Source organism: Rattus norvegicus, chromosome 10 (assembly GCF_021556685.1).
Source record: "Rattus norvegicus strain SHRSP/BbbUtx chromosome 10, alternate assembly SHRSP_T2T, whole genome shotgun sequence".
Classification (NCBI taxonomy): Eukaryota; Metazoa; Chordata; class Mammalia; order Rodentia; family Muridae; genus Rattus; species Rattus norvegicus.
The window spans coordinates 76,409,337-76,423,682 of NC_141543.1; the positions used below are offsets into that span (position 1 = coordinate 76,409,337).

Sequence of the window (14,346 nt, forward strand, 5' to 3'; positions counted from 1 at the left end):
AGGAGCGCTTTTTTGATTTCCTGATGAGGCTGAGCAATACGTTTTTTCTGTTATGGCTACTTCTGTCTTTGCAAAAACAAAATGCCTTTTCTCCAGCCCCTTCTGGCAAAATATCAACATCACAGGCCTTAGTATCCCTTGTGTCATATTTCTACACCATAAAGGAGCTCGTGTGACTGTGACCTTTCACAAAGTCAATCCACCTCCTAGGTGAGAGTGTGCTTGCACCAGAGAGCCTGGTCCCCTAGCTCACAGCCCTGTGAACATACATTCATCTTGTGAAATAGATAAATATTTGTCAAATGCTTACTGCTCTTCGCCACGTGGGAAATAAGGACAGTGTATGTTTGTCAACTTAAGGCACCAAGGCATTTGCATCACTTCGATGATGAAGAAATAGCCCAGCATGCTGTGCTACTAGTAAATAATTTGCATCTAAGCAAGAGGTGTTTACACACACACACACACACACACACACACACACACACACACACACACCCTAAGAAAAGGGTAAAGATAGCGCCACCTACAAACAAGTCATTTTCGGCTCCTCTCATGAATTATCTCTACCTGTAGAATCTTCCATTCTTGAGACTTGAATATCACTATGAGTAGTTTTAAACCTCTAAACTTTTAAACTGGCTGTGGGATCTCCTGTGGTGCCCAGGATGTCAGGGACTAGGCTCTATAAAAAATATTCCCCAATGTAAATATTTTATATTCTAGTAGGCTGTTGGGGAAGGGAGAAATAAATGTCAAATGTAACTAAATTTCAAAGAGGAGCACATCTTAGTGGTGTCAAGAGTCCAGAAGTGGGGAACAAGCCCCGTTTATGAGGCCTAGGACTTCTGGGGACATCCTAAGCGGGGGACATACAGGCAGGAGGCTCGCCTGCTGGTTGCTTTCCTCTTTAGCACTGATGTTTCTCCCCACCCTCCCTCTAGTCTCACGTTTTCTGTGTGGGCCTCTCTCTCTTTTAAAACCTTCTTAGACACTCATGCGTACCTTGCTGCTGGAACCTACTTTCCAAACACTGTAGTAACTCATTTCATAACTCTTTAACATGTTCCCTCCTTTTTTGGTATACTGTGACACTGCCTGCCTTTATACAGGAAGAACTTAACTCACACAGAGATCACCCTCACCTTGTTTCATTTGCTGGCTTGGCTTTTCAGACTTCCTCTCCCCACTCCCCCCCTGGGTTTCTGTTCTGCTCTCTAACTTGGGTCTCCTGCTCTACCATAGTCTCTCCTCTGTAACTCTCCCACACTGCATGGTCCTTTTGATGATGCTGACACCAGCCCTACACCAGATTTGTTCCTGCAGCCTTTTCTGTCTCTCCCTTCCCACACATTTGCCTTTGGTCTATAGTTGCTTCTAGAAGAGTCTGTATCATTTTCTATTAGAAAGCAATCAGATGGAATTTAATCTCTTTTTAACAGCAACTTTGAACGTTCGGAGATTAGATCTTAATATTCTCACTCTTTCAAATATTTATGTTAAGTTTTCCTCCTGCCAAACTCTAGAATTCCAGAGTGCTTTTTCCCCCAGTAATTTAATTAGGCCACAAGTTTGAGGCCTAATGGTAGATCAAAAAATGCCTGCTATGCTTGAAAGATCAAGACAGCAAATTGATTACTGTTGTAGCAGAGGTTGGCAAATGCGGGCGAGGGAGCAGGTACTGCCCTGTGCTGTAGGATCTGAGTCAGTGATCAAGGTCAGTCTCAGTTCATTGACTTCTAAAGGCTCATGGTCATTGTAAATATAACCACTCATACCTTATATTGCAATTATAGTATGATACGCTTATGGAACGACTTCAGTTCACTTATGTCCTGAAACGTGTCAGATGCTGAACAACCTGTGAGAATGGTAGCTGATTCTGGTCATTCTGCCTAGCCCCTTACTGTTCACAACTGGATTAAAAAAAAAGACTCTCGCCTCCAAAGGTATACATGTAGGAAGATACTTTCCTTTATACGAAAATTAAATAGGTCTAATTCAGTATTTCATTGTTTTTTCAGATAACATATCACTTAAAATGGAATATATTTCATAGTAAATATAAACACCGAGCCACTAAAAATATTTTTTCTCAGCAATTCTAATACTGCTTTTGTTCTTCTCAAATAGTACTGTAAACTATTTTGACATTATTGACTAATAAGTCTACTTTTAAAAGACCTTTGAGGGGGCAGGGGAAAAAAAAGAAAAAAAAAGACCTTTGAAGTATTTCACTTTGAGCAGTATGACATAAATATAATCTTAATACTTTTTTAAAAATCTAGAATGAAAATAGTTACTATATTTGTGCCTTACATAGAGGCATAGCCTTTTGTTGTTTGTGCCTAGATAAGCTAACTGTCCTATGCGATCGGACCGCTCTGCGTAAGCATTTTTCATTGTAGGAGACTCTCCGTGCTAATCTTTGTCAGTGAATCCCGCATCTGAAAAATCATTTTTCCATTTGTTAGACACATGTTAAAGATGGTTTGAGTGAGGGGCCATAGCGATGGAGCTATGGAATGTATTCATGTGGTGTGCTGAGAACTCTTGTGTGTTCTAATAGTGACAGTGCTAGGTAATACGTTCATGCTGGTGTGCCAAGAAGTCTTGTGTGATGGATCATTTCCTCGTCTCACTTGTAGTACACTTTGCTCCTTCCAATTTGTATGTTAGTTTTTCTGAAGTAAACTTACTACTATGCATTTTCTAAGCATTTATTGATTTATATACAGAAGTGTGTGAGCCCTTCAACAAGTGCAGGTATGGGGCTTGCCTTTCCACTTGGTTAAAAAAACTACATAAGCATATGATATAATGCTCTGAAAAGTATTGGGTACTTGAAAAGAATTAATGATATCCCCCTCCTTAAGATGGGAATTAGATGAAGTGAATCCTGAATGGACAAAGGGAAGCTGGTGTCCCGGGGCATCTTAAGAGTTCATGAGCAAAGTGTGTAAACTGAGGAAGAACATAAGGGCGAGCAGACTCCCACGCGTGCTCTAGAACAGTGGTTCTCAACCTGTGGGTCGAAGGACCCTTTCAGAGGCCTCGCCTAAGACCATCAGAATTGACATGTTTACATTATGACTTAAACAGTTGTAACATAACAGTTATGAAATAGCAGCATAAATAATTGTATGTTGAGGATCACCACAACATGAGGAACTGTGTAAGGGTCACAGTATTAAGATTGAGAATCAGTGCTTGAGAGAGTCACAAACAGGATCCTATAGCCTTCAGCTATCATGGTTCAGCATGCGAGAACCTACTCAAGGCCTAGGAGAGAACTCATATTGTAGAATATCAGAGGAAACATTCACTGGCAGGACTGTCATTTCTGTCACACCATCCAGAAAGAAGGTTTATGTCACAAAATGGGCCAAATTTTTTTCAGTTTTCCCTAATGCCACTTAGAAGGAAAACATCATAATTAAATTGATCTAAACTAATGACGAAGTGGAAATGTAAGCGTCTCTTATGTCTATAGTTCCATATCCCACAAGTCTTTAAGGCTGAGACAGACTACCCGTGTATGGATACAGGCTCATAAGCCAACACGTGTTAAAGGGACTCCTGAACACATATACACACAAATGTACATGCAATCTCTTTCTGTGTGTCTCTCTGTCTCTGTCTCTCTGTGACAGACACACACACACTCACACTCACTCACACACACACACACACACATATACACACACATCTTGATATTTTGATCCTCACACACACATGTGAAATTAAACTTCATCAGTTTTAAAAACATTAGCTCTTAGTGATCAGCTCCTAGAATGTCACACTTGAAGGCATCGTGCTTTTGCGGTGTGTAATACAGCAGTAAGAGTTACCATGCTGCCTGGAACTTTGTCCTCCTGGATCGGCATAGCCACCATGTGCCCTGACTCTCTGACCTTTGGATTCCATGTCTAAGATCAGGTGGTTTTGCCTTCCTGTCTAGCTTATTTCACTTAGTATAATGTCGTCTTTGTTCATCCTGCAAATGACAGGACATTTTCTTTATCCTTCCATGCACTGATGGGTGCTTAGCTTGGCTGCGGAAACTAGCGCTGCCCCAAATCTGGGAGTGCACATATCTCTTCAGCACTAATTTCATTTTCTCTGGGTATGTGCAGTTGTGGTATTGCTTTTGTATGTTTAAAATTAAGGAGATGATCAAAGTAAGACATTATGAGCATTTAGCTTATTGCCATAAAAATAGATTCTTCTTTCTTTCTGTGTTCAAAGGAAGGGAGAATGATGAGAAAAAGTTTTATGAGGAACCCAGCTGATAGATGAGGCACATTAGCTCATACAGTGAGCCCTAATTTCATTTAGCCTCCAATTTTTAAAGTCCAGTTGCTCAATTAGGATGGTGGCAGACCTCCATGGACATGGAGTCTGCAAGAAGTCTTTGGCAAAGATGGTTTGATAAGCGCCATGTGGCTCCCAAGCAAATCGGATCTCTTGATGGGGTTGGAAGGTAGCTGAAAGCCTCATAGAGTGGCCCTCTGTGTCTGACGCTCTCAGTGTGTTGTGTCGGAATCTTGGGTTTATACCTGTTTTAGAAGCCAGCACTTAAGGCCAGCAGCTCACATAAGTGGTCTGAGTGATTAGACATGGTACAGAATTCTCAAGGAGAGGAATATTTGACTGCCACCTCCCACCCCTGTTCAAAGCCCATGTCATTCAGGTAGCAAATTATGTGTTGGGAATCATTTCACAAGTGGTAAAGTGTTCTTTTCATGGTGCTTCCGTACTGGGTTAACTCACACCTCCATCAATAGTGCCTCTGTGTGTCCCGGAAGCAGTTACTAACACAAGGCAAATGCTGGGAAGATATTTTGAAACTGCTTATCTGACTAAGGATTTAGGTCACAGTGCTTCTCTTGTCGCTGAGCCTGAATACCTGAAAGCACCTTGGGGAGGAATTGTTTATTTAGCTGACAGCTGCAGGGGTTCAGTCCATCATGAGGTGGCAGGATGGTCAGGTCACCTCACAGTGCACATAAAACAGAACTCGAGGGGCTGAGGAGCATGGACGTGACCTTCTAGGGGATGTGCCAGGTGACCTCTGCCTTTGAGTGAGAACCCTAGCTCCCAAAGTTTCAGCAACCTCCTAAAGTGGTGCCTCCTGGGCAGAAAGCTAGTGAGGAACAGTGCATTTCCAAACTATAATGCAGAATAGATGCCTATGCAAAGCTCCATCCCAGGAAAACCGTGGCCACTACATTGATAACAACAGAAAGAAATTAGTCAACTCCAGGATGAAAGCCTAGTGTGCTGACCATTTAAGGAAGAGGTGATAATGCCAACAAAACTGTGCACACCCTTATTCCTTTGTTACTCAGTGACAACTTTACTCTATTTCCTGATAGCAAAATATTTGCAAGCGAAAACACTAAAAGAGAAAGAAAACCTAACCCCCACGTAGCTAAGTCTGCTCTTCTCTGTGTGACAATTATTTTTTTCTGAAATATTGATGACAGTTTAGTGATAAACTTGTTAGCATTTTTAAACTTTGGGTTTATTTGTTAATTATACATTTATTTGTTCATTCATTTTATATTCATTTGTGTTGAGGATCTCATACATATGTGAAACTTATCTTCTACCCATATGCTACTCAACCAGCCCTATACATGTCTGAAAACATTAGACGTGTGCCTTATATGTGCTCTAGCCATTATATTCCCAAGTCTATAGCTAAAGAATAGTGGGGGGCATGAAAGGGTAGCATCTGGTCTATTTGTAGTAGTCAAGCCCTGAAGCAACTGAGATCTTCATGAGCAGGCAAATGGGTGGAGAAATTGCCATTTACCTATAAAATATAATACTATTTAGCAATGAAAATGGCTGAAGGGATATTTTGAGATGGTTTGGGGCAGGCTGGTCTTGGACTTTGATGTTCCTACTGAAGAAAGAACTTGAGATGGTGGATACAAGAGCATAAGTGGATCCCAGATCACTAAGGAGCCTGGATACGTGCTATCTGGTTGTGTCTGTGAAGGTCTAGAAGAAGGTAACTAATCGATGATGAAGGAAACAGATGATGGCTCCTGGGTATAGAAATAGGGAAAGGCTGCTGTAGGCACAGGGAAGCTTTTGGCCATGGGCATGATCATTGCCTGTATAGTGGTGATGGTTTCCTGGTGTATATGTGTAAACTGTACACTTGACATACATGCATGAGACCAGTTAGATTGCAATGCCATTTTAAGATTTGAGACTTTTTTTGGACCAATTGACCCAGGGGGTCTTTCAGCTTATATTAAGTATTGTCTACTCATAGTGCCTGACTTGATAGCAAACCTATCCATCATAGGACAACTAAAACCACAGGAATTTTCATTCTAAATAAATAATTAATATAAGCGTTTGAGGGCTGGAGATGGCCAATACCAAGAGCACTTGTGTACTTTCAGAGGACCTGAGTTTAGATCCTTCATCCAGATCAGCTGATTCCCATCTGCCTGGATCTCCCTTCCAGGACATCTCACACCTTCCGGTGTCTGAGAGCACCTGCTCAAATAAGAATGTGTACGAGACAGTATGTACCCAAATCCCTTCACTCAAATGGTGGACACAGGAGAAACTTTGTTTAAAGCCATCCTGTTATGTATAGCATGTTTCAAAAATAAGAAAAAATAGTGATGAACACAAAATAATCTTTACATATCACAATTAGTATATGGGTAACCTTTTGCCCTCTGCCAGTACGATAAGACAGCCATTGCGCATGTGTCTTTGAATGTTTCAATTTGTTTTGCTTTGGACTCTTCAAATGCAGATATAAATTCCAGTCATTTTTTTCAATTACTCCCCCAAATGTGCAGGCTCTGCTCTGTGAGTTCCCTACCCAATCTGCTATTGTATTCTATGTCTTCTGCTCAGACATTGTGTTTTGAAATCTGTAATTGCAAGGTCTTTTATCCTTTTATTGGTTTAGTACTTTAAGTCCGAGACATAAAAAAGAAGACTATCAGTGAAAATCAATTGAAATGTAGTTAGATGAAGATCTGAGGCCCAAGGCAGGAGGCCGAGCTGCCGCATAGTGTAATCAATTAGGACCCTCCAGCTGCGTTCTGACTTCCCCCAGCCAATCTCTTTTCACACATTTCCTCCATTAGCTTGACTTGAGTTCTTCTTCTTTCTTAATGTGAATTATGATGAATGAGATTGTTGTTATGCATGCAGAGATGGGTCATTATCCTACAGAAGCCAGGCCGTGCCAGCATTCTGCTGTCAGAGCTCCGTGTGCCCACTCGCAGTGCAGCAGATTTATCTGTCTCAAGCTATGATTGGGAAGCTGTAGTCATTGTTAGCTAATTTGCTTAACAGTGTTGCAAAACAAATTTGTTACAATACAAAATTGTTTTGTCTATCTGGGTAATTTACGTGAATTTTAAGTTAGCTGTAAAATGAAAGAATATAATTTATCACAGTGTGAGATGACTTTTTTATGATGTAAGGACAACTGTGGCTTAAGATTTCAAAAAGTAAAAATAATAATAAATGATGTTAAAATCATCTACAGAAATAGGCTGAAGCTACAAATAGGAGTAAGTGAAGCTTATTATGAGTCCCACGGTGATAATGCTTTAAATAATACTGTTTTTTTTTGGACTCGGGGAGGTCAGGAGGTGGAAAGGAATTGCTCGCTTTGCTTTAGTGTCCTGCATGGCTTAGATGTCACCTGGAAATATTGTCTGTCAGCCAAACATTAGCATCTTTTATTTTAAAAATATATGTATGTTTTATGTATGTATAAATCAACCCTTTCAAAATACCCATGGGGTGGCAAAGTAAGAATGGTATCAGGGGCAACTGGTGAATGTTTTATTTTATTGTTCCCCTTTCACATCCTCTAGGCACAGAAAAATACATTTTTTGTTTGTTTGTTTTGGTATTTCTTGCTTTGTTTCTTTAATCTGGAATAGGTTGTCAGTACGACCCTGCCCTCACAGACATCAGCCTGTCCGTAGAGTATTTATGTTGTCTGAACAAGTGCATGACATGAAGTGGCAAAGGGGGAGCTTGTGGACTCAGCCCCTGGAAGCTGAGGGTTGAAGTGGCCTAGACTTTGAGACCCCTTGACAGACATCTCTGTGCTGGGTGCAGAGTTTGGGGGAGGAGCTCTCAGAGCCAGGAGAGTTAATAAACACCAAGAGCTGTGTTCATCTTGTAGCTTTACTGAGGCTTAATCTGTAAGCTTGATTGCCCCCTAACCCCTCTCCCGCCTCTCCCAGGGCTGCAGGGGCTTTATGGCAGTATTAGTGGCATCTTGCCCACCACTGGCTTTAGAGAAATCATCCAGCATGAGAGAAAAGCAGAGACTGCCTGTGTGAGCATTACCCCAAGAATATCGTTATGGCCTCCTGGGCAGGCAGGTTTCTGTTCTTAGTACAAAACTACAGGCCAAGTGTCACTGCCTACAGCCTACCTTGTTCCTGCCCTGGTGGCATCATCATAAGGAACAATTCACTTTAGATACCTCCAGGAAAATATTTACTCACATTTCCTGTAGAGCCCTTTGTGTATGCTATGTCGTATTTTATAAGTATGGACCTGCAAGCCTTGGCTGGGTGGAATTCCTTGTGAAACATGCACACAGATTTTCTGTGTAATTAATTCTCGGTATTGAGATGGAGTCAGAGACCAGATTGCGTGTTCCCCATTTTGCCAAACATCGTTAAGTTATTAGTGTGAGGGACTTGTTGTGAAAGACCGATTAAGAGCTCAGAAAAGCCCGTGTACATTTTTATGTTAATCCCACGCGCTTCCCAGTGTTCTCTCTCCTCTTTCTAATGAGGAGTCTGAGGAGATGATGTAGTATTTCATATTTTAAAATCCTGGAAGACAGAAAATGATTATGCCTGCAGATGAGATTAAACTGTTCAGCCAACAAGCTGCCATAAATAAGTAAACACAGAGCCAATTTATATGACCCTGGGAGCCAACGGGTCGAGACAAACCCAGCTTACACTCGGCAGGCACCGTAGTCAGAGGGACCAGCAACCAGGCTCTCAGAATCCCAGGCTTGGTGCGCAGCTCTCCTGGAGAACAGGTGTCTGGCAGCAAGTGAAGTGCATCCTCCAGGGATACACTGCTTCTAGGAGACAGTGGTATAATTTTTAGGGTGACTGGAGAGAGCCCACAGAGGGGCCAGAAGGTCTGTGAGGCCGGAACCTCACCCTGTCTTTTTTTTTTTTTTTTTTTTTTTGGTTCTTTTTTTCGGAGCTGGGGACCGAACCCAGGGCCTTGCGCTTCCTAGATAAGCACTCTACCACTGAGCTAAATCCCCAGCCCCCTCACCCTGTCTTAATACCAACAACAGTGGTAACTGCACCCAGTCAATGATGGCTTGGTTTAGCCTTTTAAGTTGTATTATTATGTGTATGAAAGTAGGAGTGTGTCTGCTGGGGGACTTTACCATGGGAAGGGGAAAAGGACTGTTTCTTTCTTGTTTGTTTTTGACCATTCACCTCACTGATTATCCGTAATTTTACCCCATTTTTAATTTTACTTCATTTTGATTTTTAATTGACTAATAGTTTGGACATAGCAATGCACACTCAAAGTGTGCAGTTTGATTTATCCATAACCTTTCAGCATCATGTGACCACACAGCACAGTCTGAGCACACTCCTTTCACACCGTATTCCCCTGTGCCCCTTACACAAAGCCCTGTGCCTGCCCCTCCCTGGGCAGACACTGGGTGGATTTCTGGCCCTGTTTGTCACTCTGGTCATTTCCCAGACACTTTTGTCTGTGGAACCATACCATTTTAGTCTTGTGCTTCTGGCCTTTCCCACGCTGTAGAGTGCAGAGTGCTGCATAGCATTTTCTACTTCCGGTTCGGACCCTATCAGCTTAGCGTCTTTGGCCTTTAAATTTGGCTGGAATGTGTAGGCTATGTTCTGAATCCTTCCCTTTTACTTTCAATATCAGTTTAGGGGGAAAGATGGCCTATTTTCCTGTGAATTCACACCAAGAGTCACATTGTTCAAGGACATCTCTCCCTTGTAAAGGAATTGTTAGTTACTGTGGTGGTTGTTATGGCTAAATAATCTGAAGGAAGCCTCTTGGGGGAAGACTTTAATTCGGGCTTAAGGTGAAGATAGAACTCACCAAGGCAGGGAAGGTGCAGCAGAGTCCATGGCCCCAGGATTCCTGTCTGGGAAGAGGTAGAAGCAAAAACAGAGTGCTGGTATCCAGTGGCTTTCCCAGAACGTTCTCTCACATATTCAGTCTGGGACCCTATCCCAAGAGACAGTGCTGCCTATATTCCGAGCAGGACTTCCCTCCACAGTTAAATCTGTGAAGGAACACCCTCATCAATACTGCTATGACGATCTCCAAGATATTGTGGATCCAGGCAGGTTGACAATGGAGATGAACTGTCACAGAAGTTTTTCTCCCACTGACCTTTTTGTTGTGATCCTGGGCTGGAAAATAACTTTATTTGAGTCCTCTCCTGTTAGTTACTCTTCTAGGGTTTTTAGATAGAAGTTTTTCTTTTAATTGTCATTAAGCTTTTATAAAAAAAATTTTCTTTCATTTAAAAATGTGCAATATCTTGTTTTTAGAAAAGAAACCTTTAACATCTTCTTGTCCATGTTTCGGTTTTTGTGTGGTCCAAGTTCACTATGACCAAGCATAGGGGCATTCCCTTTCAACTATCTACTTAGGCGGTGGAGGCAGGAGGACCATGAATTGAGGCTTGCCTGGGATGCATAGAGACAGAGCTTGTCTCAAAACAATAAAGGAAAAGACCTTGTTAGAACCATGGACTAGACCTTGACTCAGTATAATATTTAGATAACTTTGCTTTCAAGTCCATGTGGCTTCAAACTAGTGAGAAATTGCCTCCTGTTTCTGTAATTCAGAAGCAGATGTATCTCGCTCGTTGAAGCTGAGAGGGAGTGACGTGTTCCTATCCACTTTGTGTAGACGAGACTCAGGGCTCTTGGTTGTGGATTAGAGTCTGTAGTCTCTGTGAAGTATTTGACAATATGCATATGGTACCATGGGGACATGTTAGGGAAATGTCTAGAACTTGATGAAACTGCAGAAGGGCAGCGAAATCTATGGATTCATGAGATAACAGCTGATTTCAGAAAGACATAATGGTCAGCATTGTTGGAGTGCTGGGAGCCTAGCCAGACACATAACCTAGGCTCAGGAAAACACTGTCCTTCTCAGCCAGAGCTCACTGGTTCCAAGGTTTCATACAAAATAATGTAAGAAATGCAAAGGTTATAGGCAAGGCAGGTTCTGAAAATGTGAGGACATCTCAAACTGTCAGCAAGGTGCTACCCATAACTAAATGAAAAGAGATCATATGGAAGAAGGGTCTTAACTGAATACCATTGGGACCGGTGGCGTTCCTTACTGATCAGACATCGGCAGACAAACCAATATGATGTAGTTAACAGAGTGTCTGGCCAGAGTCTTAGAAGGAAGCAAGACCAGTCTTTCCTGTGGAAAACCTGAGTATCCACAGTCACCTTCACTGACTTTATATGACACCCTCCCTCAGAGAACAAGAGCCGACCATTTTCATGAGCAAATTGTGCAGATTATGAAAGGAGATTTTATAACTCAGTAATGACACAATAATCACCACAGAAGATTTTAAGATCACAAGAAGAGTGATGCTTTGTCACTTGCTGTTAGGAAAAAGGATACCAGATGAGAATGGCTCAAATCAGAGTTTGACAGCACCAAAAGTGGGGAAGGTGGGGAGAATCTTTTGAGTTTTGAATGGTATATTTTCTTTAAGAATAGTTTTGTGTTTTCTTCAATGACAACTGTCCACATGTATATGAGTCTGTACATGAGTGTCCCTGTTAGCTTCAGTCACACACTGAAAATATCTCAACACTTCATCCATGCTCAAGGGATGAGCAAACACTGAGATCTGTGACTACTGGATTTATATGGAAGCTCTCTTCCACAATCTCTTCTTGGGTAGCACCTTGCTGACAGTTTGAGATGTCCTCACGTTTTCAGAACCTGCCTCCTATAACATTGGCTTCTCTCACCTTATTTCTTTTGAAACTTTGGAACTAGTCAACTCCAGCTATGTGTAGTATCCTAAGCCTGGGTGAGATCCATGCATAGGTAGAGAGGGGAGGAATGCCGATATGTCCATAAATGCGGATAAATGTCAAACATTGTGCTAAAATGAAAACATACACATAAAGGACTATAATATGTATAGTTTCATTCCTATGAAAGTCTAGAAAAAGCAGTGCTGTAGAGGCAAGAGCTCTTATCCAGAGTTCGATAAAGGACTATTGAGTTGGCTTCCAAGGGCATTGGTGTGGTCAGGATTGAGCCTTCTCTAGATAAGGCAGCAGTCACTCCCTGAAGTTTTCTCTGGAGTAGCTAACAGGCTAATGGTTGGAGTGCGGATCCATATCCCACCATGTTCTTCTCTTCCGTGACCATGCTGTGACCTCGCAAAACAAAAGTTAGGGGACGGAAGTAACTAACTGACAATTACAGTGGCTGATCCACTCCAGTTTAAATAGAAGTGTCCTCAGTTAAAATATGGTTCATTCATCGGTCAAACTGTCCTTATTTCCTTTAATTGAGTTAAGATGGACAAATGAGAGATGTGTGCAAGGCAAGGAAAAAAGTCCTTTCACAAATCACTGTTCCTCCCTCTGCGTGTAAAACGAATCAATTAAGAGCATGTCACAGCAGCTTTGACTCTTGAGAAGTCCTAGCACAGAAATATTTGTTAAAAAAAAATTATATGCCTGGCTGGAAAATTAGTTCCCTTTTACAGTTAAACACAATTTAGTGTCATCTGTTTGAATTGTGGTTAATTTATAGTCTGTGTTTCCATTTGACTACAGTATTAACCTTGTGCCAAGCAAATTCCCTTGATTTTCCATCTCATCTTCAAGTTGGAAATTTCAGAGAATAAGCAAAAAGCATAGTTCACAGATGCACAGGTTGGCTCTATATTGTCCTTTTTTCTAAACAGTATTCCTTGAGGAGAGATGTGATAAGAAGATACCTTTACCCAGATACTTTGAGAGATGTCTTTTTTCTTTCTAGTGTGCTATGTAATGTGGGTTATTTTTGAAGTCATACACAGTGTGTAAGTGTGCTTTGTTTTAAGATGCATATTATTTGAAGTAGCCGCCTGTCCCTGTACCTTCGCTTTGCCCAGAGCCAGCTCTGTTTATGATTCATACTTTTCCTCCTTGTCCATGGGTTTTCCTGCTGTCTAAATTCAGTCATAGATGTGCTCATAATTTGTTCTATTTGTTGCTCTGAATTTTTTCCAGAAGTGTTTATATGGTATACATTTGGCTGGGGTCTAGGTGGATGAAACAAGCTTTACTTGTTCAAGCTTTTGAAAGTTTGTAAGTGCTTTTGCTTTCTACATGCAGACTCAACTTGATAATCGACTCTTAAGATTTGAAATGTTATCAGGACATCAGGATAGGCCCTTCACTAAGATATGTTAAGAAGTCACTCAGAATACTCCCGATATCAGCTGTTCAGAGATTCCTGGGTTGGGTCTCTGCCCCTTATGTGCATTCATTCTCAGAAAGGTTTCTGGGCTATCTCTGGAAGTCTCTTGTCATTGTCCTTATAAAGGACCAAGCCTATAAAGAGAGCCAGGATATGAATTATTGAGAAGCACTGCCTGCAGGCACAGCCACCTTTTATATTTTCCCTTATTTTTCTGTCTGAAAATTCTTCATCTTTCAGTTCCTGGAGCTGAAGGGAATGCTTTTCTTCCTTTCACGATAATAAATAAGTAGACTTTTAAACCCAAGGCAGGAAACGATACCATGGGCTGACATGTTCCGGGTTATTTATTGATGATTTTGCTGTTGGCAGTATGAAGTATGTGTCACTTGTCATTAGCAGTAACAATTTCAGCACATTACATTCTTTTTTATTTACTCTGGTGGCAACATGTTTCTGAACAGGGCTACTAGCTGTGGGTCAAGAGGTCAGACTTTGAGGTCAAGCGTAGATGGGTCACTTGCTATTAACCTGGGGTTAGCAGTTTGTGGGGGTTTCTTGCCTGTGCTGTTGTTTTGCTTAACAGATTTCTTCCTATTTTTGTGATGTGCTGGATTAGTTAATCTCACCCAGTTGTAGACTGTTTCTCTTCTTTGGTCTGAGTTTTTATCATCAAGGTATTTTTCTTTCTCATTCAAATCCCTTTCTAGCCTTTATCCTAGGCCATGAAGCAGTGCTAACTCTATGGTTTAAAACCTTTCCTCTCTTTGGCATCCAGATGCCAGTGTTCAAATGCAGTTATCGATCTGGATTTTCTCTGCACTTCTACACCAAATAGCCAGTGCAGAG

At 41.5% G+C, this 14,346-nt stretch overlaps 1 protein-coding gene across 24 annotated transcripts in view; it reads left to right on the forward strand.

Moving 5' to 3' along the window:
- Bcas3 (BCAS3, microtubule associated cell migration factor) overlaps positions 1-14,346 on the forward strand; it is a 459,006-nt gene that overhangs the window by 283,726 nt on the left and 160,934 nt on the right. The gene's annotated exons all lie outside the window — the stretch shown is intronic.